An 8,197-nucleotide genomic window follows, 5' to 3' on the forward strand; every position below is an offset into this window, starting at 1 on the left:
TCTTGGAGAGGATTAAACCAAGCTACTCCTTGGAGGCAAGGATTCTGGGGCTTCGTCTGACATACTTTGGACATGTTGCCAGGAGGGACGGGTCCTCGGAGAGGGACATCATGCTTAGGAGGGTGGAGGGATGGCGCAGGAGGGGAAGACCCTCTATGAGAAGGATTGACTCCGTGACTGGGGTAATCGGGATGGGTGTGTCAGAGGCAGTGAGGTTGGCTCAGGATAGAGCAGGGTTTAGGGCTGTTGTGCATAGGATCGCTTTGAGTTGCAAACGACTCAACGGCACATAACAACAACAACAACCTCTGGGATTGCAGTGCAGCTTCTTGCCACTAGGCCACCAGAGCTCCCTGTCAATTGTATTTTCAATTTAGCAAATTTTAAAAAACACAGAACTTACCATGTTTTTTATTCACTTGTTCTACAAATAAGATAAAGAGGAGAAATATTAATTTTAAGAAATAAGAAATGTGGTCTTAACCAAATAGGAGATATCAGTGAATATTTGAATTAGACTACTGGAATTTGACTGAGCTTCAATTCTTCACATGCAACCAGATACAGAGAAATTAATATTCTGAACAGATCCAATTTTATTTTCAATTTAGCATATGAAGAAAACAGAGCTTAGTAAATTCTATAAGGATTTGGCCTACAAATAAAAAGGAAAATATTAAATCTGAGAAATGTAGAGTGAGGTCTTACATAACAATATATCAATTAATGTTTGAATCAGATTGCTGGAATTTGTCTGAACCTCAGTTCGTTATAGAAATGTCACCAGTTATGGAGAAGTTGATGCGCTGAGACTACACAAATTTTATTTTCAATTTAGCAAATGGGGGGCGGGGCAGGAACCACAGTACTTACGATAGTCATTTTCAAGTTTCTCTATAAAGAAAATAAAGAGGAGAAATTTTAATCCCAAGAAATAAGAAATTTAGTCTTAACTAACTTGGAGATATCAGTGAATATTCGAGTCAGACTGCTAGAATTTTACTGAACTTCAGGTCATCATATAAATGTAATCAATTGTGGAGAACATAATGTTCTGAGATGATGTCAATTGTATTTTCAATTTAACAAATTTTACAAAACACAGCACTTACCATATTTTATATTCACTTGTTCTACAAATAAAATAAAGGGGAAATATTAATTATAAGAAATATGAAATGTGATCTTAACCAAATAGAAGATATCAGTGAATATTTGAGTCAGACTGCTGGAATTTGACTGAGCTTCAGTTCTTACATGCAACCAGATACAGAGAAATTAGTATTCTGAGCAGATCCAATTTTACTTTCAGTTTAGCATATAAGGAAGACAAAGAACTTACAAAGTTCTACAAAAATTTTGCCTACAAATAAAAATGAAAATCATAAATCTAAGAAATGTAGAATTTGGTCTTCCATAACAAGATACCAATCAATATTTTAATTGGACTGCTGGAATTTGACTGAACTTCAGTTCATTATATAAATGAAAGCAGTTATGGAGAAGTTAATGTTCTGAGATGATGCTAATTGTATTTTTCAGTTTAGCATATAAAAGAAACACAGAATTTACCAAATTTTTAATTGATTATAAATATGAAGGTAGAATTTGGTGTTACCTAACTTTGAAATTTCAATAATTATTTGAGTCAGACTGCTGGACTTTGACTCAGCTATCAGTCATCAGCTCCAAGCAACTAGGTATAGAGAAGTTAAAGTTCTCACCAGACACTGATTGTATTTTCAATTTAGTATATTTAAAAAACCACAGAACTTACCACATTCTTTACTGACTTGATCTACAAATAAAATAGAGGAAAAATATTATTTCTAATACATATGATAGATTTGGACTTATATAGAACCTGGAGATATTGGTGAATACTTGCATCAGATTATTGGAATTTGATGAACTCCAGTTCATCCTATACACACAACCAGTTACAGAGAAATTAGTGTTCTAAATAAAAACTGATTGTATTTTTAATTTAGTATATGAGAAAAACACAGAACTTACCAAGTTCTTTATTAATTTGGTCTGCAAATAAAATGAAGAGGGAAAATATTAGCTGAATTAACTTTACAAAATCATACTAATTCAATAAGTAATTGTTGCTCAAAATTCATTTTAAGCAAGGGATCATTTATCCATGCTGGTTTTTTGTTCATTATGACCAATTATGCCTGCTTTGGGGAAAATAACATTTCCACCTAAAAATTATACTTGTTAGCCATTTTTTTTAACTTCAATCTACTAAATTAATAGTATTAATAATTTTGAGAGACAAAAATATTATATGTGCATTAATTTAGGGTAATGTGAGTCCTAGGGTGGTATAAAAAGTTAACAAGCTAGGCTGCTAACCAAACATTAGAGATTTCAGTCCAACGATAGGATTCAGAGAAGAGAGACCTGGAAATCTGTTAAAAAATCAGTCATTCATTACCCTCTGCAGCACAGTTCTAATCTGATGTACAAGAGGTTGTCAAGAGTCAAAATTAACTTTATAGCAACTGAATACTTTCAGTATTGTACAGACTGGTAGGTCAAAAGGGCAATATTTTAGCACCATTTTATGCACCTTATCCCAGTTCAGGTTTTCTCACTTTTAATTACTCTTCACATCCCTTTCAGAATTAAAAAATCCTCACGTCTGTTGTATTACTCTAATTCCTAGGGAGCATATCAGATAAAGTAGAACTGCCCTAATAGGGTTTCCCAGGCTGTATATATTTACAGAAGAAGGCTATACATTACTCTTCTGCTTCAAAACCACTGATGAGTTTAAGCTATTGATCTTTTGGTTGGTAGTTGAATTCTCTAACCACTAAACAACCAAGATTCCTAGGCCATTTAAATATGTTGACAGGGAAATCTATCTCAACCTTCTGGAAAAAGAAAATAATTCAGCCAAAAAAGAATACATGGAACAGGAAAGCATCATAAGGCTGGCTGCAGCAAATAACATTAAGAGTTTATCCAAATAACTCATGAACTTCAATAAAATATAAAGGACATCAAAGCAAAGACTGTGATTATGCAGACTTTCTTGGTGGAAAGCAATCAAATTAGGGAGCAGCGAACTGGGCATGTTCTATAGGGAGAGGGTGAGAGAAGTAGGAAGGCAAATCATTTTTAGCCTTCTTGTAGGAACAAACAAATATGTCTTGGAGAAAGAGTACCATTGTATTTCCTGTAGGAAAAGATGGTAAAGCTTTGTCTTGCATTTTTGGGGGCACATTATTATGAGGACCCAGTTCTTAAAAAAGGTCATCATGCTTGGGAACATGGAGGATCAGAGGAAGAGAGGAAAAACCTCAATTAGGCGGGTTGACACAGTGATTGTAACAAAAGGCTCAAGTGTATTAGAGATGATGAAGACGGCACAGGATAGGCAAAGTTCAAAACTATTTTTCATTGAATCACTGTGAGTTGTGGCCTTGACAGCACCTAATAACAGCAACAACAACATGGGAAGTCTAGGGCTTTCTATGGCATAGTAGTTGTGCTGTGAACCCAAAGATGGTGTGTCTGACAGTGTGAACCCACCAGTGATTCTGAGAGAGAAAGATAAGTAACCTCTTGTGTGATTTTTAGCCTCTGAAAAGTCCTGGAGGGTAAGGTAGGAGTCAAATCAAGTATGAGGCAGTTCTGAATCAATGGCAGTAATTTTGGTTTGACTTACAGTTGGCTTGGGAGAAAACTCTGTGATCTGTCAATAATTTTTGCTTATTCTCATCAAGGGATAATCTGATTACTGATCGAAATTTCATCACTTCCAAGAAATGTGACTTTAATTCTGGTAATGTAAAAGTATATTCTAACTGTTCTGAGCTCTGGTAGGTTAGTACTAAAGAGTTCTGTTGCCAACTCAAAAAATGTATGATTCAAGTCTAGCAGCTGGTCCTTGGGAGAATAACTTGGGGTAATCAACTCTCAAGCAATTTAACTGCCTCTGAAAGCATGCTGGAGAATTTGTTATGACATTATATTCCAGGATTTCTATTAGCAAAAAATGTCACAGAGCATTTGATTACCACTGACTTCATTAATAAATAAGTAAATACTATTTTCTGAATGAGATGGATTGGCACAGTGCCTGCAACAAGGACTGGAGCATAGCAGATATTGATTGTGAGGATGGCTCAAAGTGGAAATTGTGTAGTCCTGCTGCAACTATGAGGGTCACTTTCATGCAAAGCAACTCAATGTCACTGAATAACAAGAACAGTTTCTGGGCTCAAATTTCAAAGTACATATAAGCAAAATATATTCGCTATTTTTCTCATAAGATAGCTGACCTTGATCAGCTAGTCCTATTGTTCAGTAAATATGCAAAGCCAAGCGTATTCTTCCTCCTAAAGTTTTAAGTATTAAAGACTCCCTATTGCCCATTCCTCCCTTTATCTTCTGATTTCTTCACAAATTATTGCAACTCCTCACTTTTCCCTCCACTAACCTTTGATTTTTCTTACACGATTGAATCGAGTGTTGAATACAATCCATATGGTCACAAAGGAAATAATCAATAGAGCCAGGAACACAGCCAGCACTACTATCCAGGGATTGATTCTAGGGAATAAGTCACCTGAAAAACAAGGATTATCTCAACTGAAATCAACCAAATAACTTTGTTTCTAGGGATAAATTCCCAAATGATTTCTCTAAAGATACATTACTCGAAAGGCTAGATAGTCTAAGCCCTACAATCTTTCTTGTGATTTAAAGAAATTTAAAAATCCTGAAAAAATTATATTTCTCTCCTGAATCTCAATAAACAGAGACACAGAGGCTCACTCAAAATATTAAATGTTCAAATACATTCAAAATATGAAAATAAAGGAACACATCATTCACATTTAACAAATGCTGGTTTATCATTACATTTGCAACAACTATTTATTTTATAATAAATAAAACAATAAAAGATAAAGGCTTTCTCTCTATATATCCCCTTCCTCTAGGTGTTCTCTAATTTAGTGTTATTCTATATACTTTCTATACATCTATTTTGCTACATACGGCTATAAAAGCCTGTTGCTATAGAGAAAAAAGAGGAGAATGTAGTGATTCTCTAAAATTAAAGAAGGATTCTATTGATTTTGGATGTAAGACAAACAGATCTTATGATCCAGGTAACAGAGACAGATGTCTGTGTCAAGACAAAGATACTTCATCAATGCACAGCTGTTAGCAATTTAAATAACTAACAATAGCTATGTGAAAATCTTTTCTACTTAACAATATTAGTTAAAAATAAGGTAACAAGGGTATCATAATTTCAAAATTCCAATGAAGGAGTTTTTCTTTTACCTTTCAAAGAGAAAAGTGAACTGGAGGGGAGGGGTGGGCAGGGAGAAAAATGCAACATGAATGAGAAATGAATGAATGGAAATCCAAAATCTCTGTAACTGTTCATTAAAATTAATAAAATAAAATTTTAAAAAAATTCAACAACATGCTTTTAATTTGGTTTATTAAGTTAGTCTAATTAACTTATAATAAGTAAAGGATTTCAAATTATATAAACTTCAAGAAGTAAACTATTCTTTGTTTATTTTCTAGACTGTTTAGAAGAGCTTTCTATTATTACTACTCAAGGGTTATCACACTGAGTTTTTCTATCTTCAGCTTATCATTCTTTTTTTTTATACTATTATTTTTTCCTTTTATTTTTTCCCATTCATTCATTCACTGTTGCACATTTTCCTCCCTATCTACCCCTCCCCCCTGTTCACTTTTGTCTTGGAAAAAAAATTCATTGTTATACAAACTCCCACCCCAGTCCACTATACTACGCAGCTCTTATTCTGAACTCTTGTGATGAAAATAATATCTAATCATATATTCTTTTTAAACAGTTCTCTCCCTCATCTGTTTAAATGCAATGTACATCTATTATCCTCTCTTTTTTATTTCTCCCCAACATTTATATAATTCCTGTTTTATAACAGTATTTGTCCTTTTGTGACTGAAATATTTCACTCAGCATAATGTCCTCCAGAGTCACTCATTTTGTATAATTTGTCATGAGTTCCTTGTTTTTCAATACCTCATATTATTCTATTGTGTGAATATACCACAGCTTCTTCATCCATTCGTTTCCTGGTGGCCACTTGAGTTGTTGCCAACTCTTTGCTATCATAAATATCAGCAATAAACATGGACGTACATATATCTGCTTGGGTGGCAGTTCTGATTTCTTTAGGGTATATTCCCAAGTAGAGGAATTGCTGGGTCAAATGGTATTTCTATTTATAATTTTTTGAGAAAGCACCATACTGTCTTCTATAGTGGTTGCACCATTTTATATTCCCATCAACAGAAAAGAAGGATTCCAGTTTCTCCACAACGTCACTAGCATTTGCCATCTGATGCTATGTTGAATTTTGCTATTCTTACTAGGCTGAGACAATATTTCATAGTTGTTGTGATTTACATCTCTCTTAGAGCAAGAAGTTTTGAACATTTCTTCATGTGTTTGTTCACTATCTGAATGTCTTCTTTGGTGAAGTGTCTGTTCATATCCTGTGCCTATTTGGCAATTGGGTTGTTTGCATTTATCTTGTTGTGGTTGTGATGTATTCTATAAAGTCTAAATGTAAGTCCCTTATCAGACATGTCAATTCCAAATACTTTTTTCCCAATCTGTGGCTTTTCTTTTGGGGGGCTTTTCTTTATCTTACAAGGTCCCATTCATCTGTTTGTAGGTTTTTCAGGATGCTTAGAAAACTGTTCATGTTGTAGATTCGGACTTCTAGAGTGCTCCCAAGCTTTTCTTTAATGAAGTTTCTAGTCCTTGGGTTTAGTCCTAGGTCCTTGATCCACTTTAAGTTGGTTTTTGTGTATGGTGTGAGGTATAAGATCTTGCTTGATTTTCTACAGGTAGTTTTCCAATTTTGCCAGCACCATTTGTTAAAAAGGCTCTAATTTCCCCACTTAACTGATTTAATTTTCTTGTGAAAAATCAATTTACCATAGGTAGATGGGCTGATTTCTGGTTTCTCAATTCTATTCCATTGATCTATGTGTCTGTCATTCTACCAGTACCATTCTGTTTTGACCACCATGGAAGTGTAGTAGGATTGAAATCGGAGTGAGATGCTTCCTACCTTGTTTCTCTTTTTAAGGAGTGCTTTGCTTATTTGGGGTATCTTTCCATTCCAGATAAAATTGGAGATTGCTTTTTCCATCTCCTTGAAGAATTGGATTGGCATTTGAATTGGGACTGCATTGAATGTGTAGATTGCCTTTGGCATTGTCATTTAAACAATATTGAGGCTTCCTATTCAAGAGCAAGATATATTCTTTCATTTCTCCAGGTTTCTTTTTGTTTCTTGTAGTAATGTTTTGCAATTTTCTTTGAATAGATCCTTTGGGTTTCTAGTGAGATTTATTCTCAAATATTTAATCTTGTGAATAGTGATTGTGATGGGTATTGTTTTTCTTAGCTCCAGTTATGTATTCTCTTTGTCACTGTAGAGAAATCCAATTGATTTTTTTTTCTATGTTAATATTGTATCCTGGTACTTTGTGGAATTGGTCAACAATATCTAGGAGTTTTCTTGGTGAGTCTTTAGGGTTTCCTAAGTATACTATCATATCATGTGCATAGAGAGATAATTTTACCTCCTCTTTGCCAATTTGGATACCTCTTATTTCCTTGTCTTGTCTTATTGCTATCCCTAAGAAAGGTGATAGTTAGCATCCTTGCCTAGTTCCTGTTCTTAAAGGGAATGCCTTTAATCTCTCTTCATTGAGAGCAATGCTGGCTCTCGGGCTTGAATATAAACTGTTTACATACATGTTGAAGAACTCCCCCTCTATTCCCATTTTACTGTTTTAATCAGGAAAGGGTATTGAATTTTGCCAAAAGTCTTATCTGCATCGATTGATAGAATCATGTGGTTCTCGCTCTTTGCTTTGTTAATGTGATTAATTACATTGATTTATTTTCTTGTGTTGAACCATCTTTGCACACCTGTTACGAATCACTTGGTCATATTGTAGCTAATGTTAGATGGATCTAGGCTGAAAGCAGGGAATACCAGAGGAATGTATATCTGTGTTTCATTGACTATGCAAAGGCATTTGACTGTGTGGATCATAACAAACTGTGGTTGCTCTGAGAAGAATGGGAATCCCAGAGCACTTGATCGTTCTAATGAGAAACCTATTCTTGGACCAAGAGGCAGTC

The 8,197-nt window shown here is 34.5% G+C and overlaps 1 pseudogene; it reads right to left on the reverse strand.

The window, feature by feature from the left end:
• Nucleotides 1-3,773, reverse strand: part of LOC102855441 — a 17,049-nt pseudogene extending 13,276 nt beyond the window's left edge.
• Between the last annotated feature and the right edge of the window lie 4,424 nt (nucleotides 3,774-8,197).

Source organism: Elephantulus edwardii, unplaced genomic scaffold, assembly GCF_000299155.1.
Source record: "Elephantulus edwardii isolate Elephantulus edwardi_28Jun2011 unplaced genomic scaffold, EleEdw1.0 scaffold00221, whole genome shotgun sequence".
NCBI classification, from domain to species: Eukaryota; Metazoa; Chordata; class Mammalia; order Macroscelidea; family Macroscelididae; genus Elephantulus; species Elephantulus edwardii.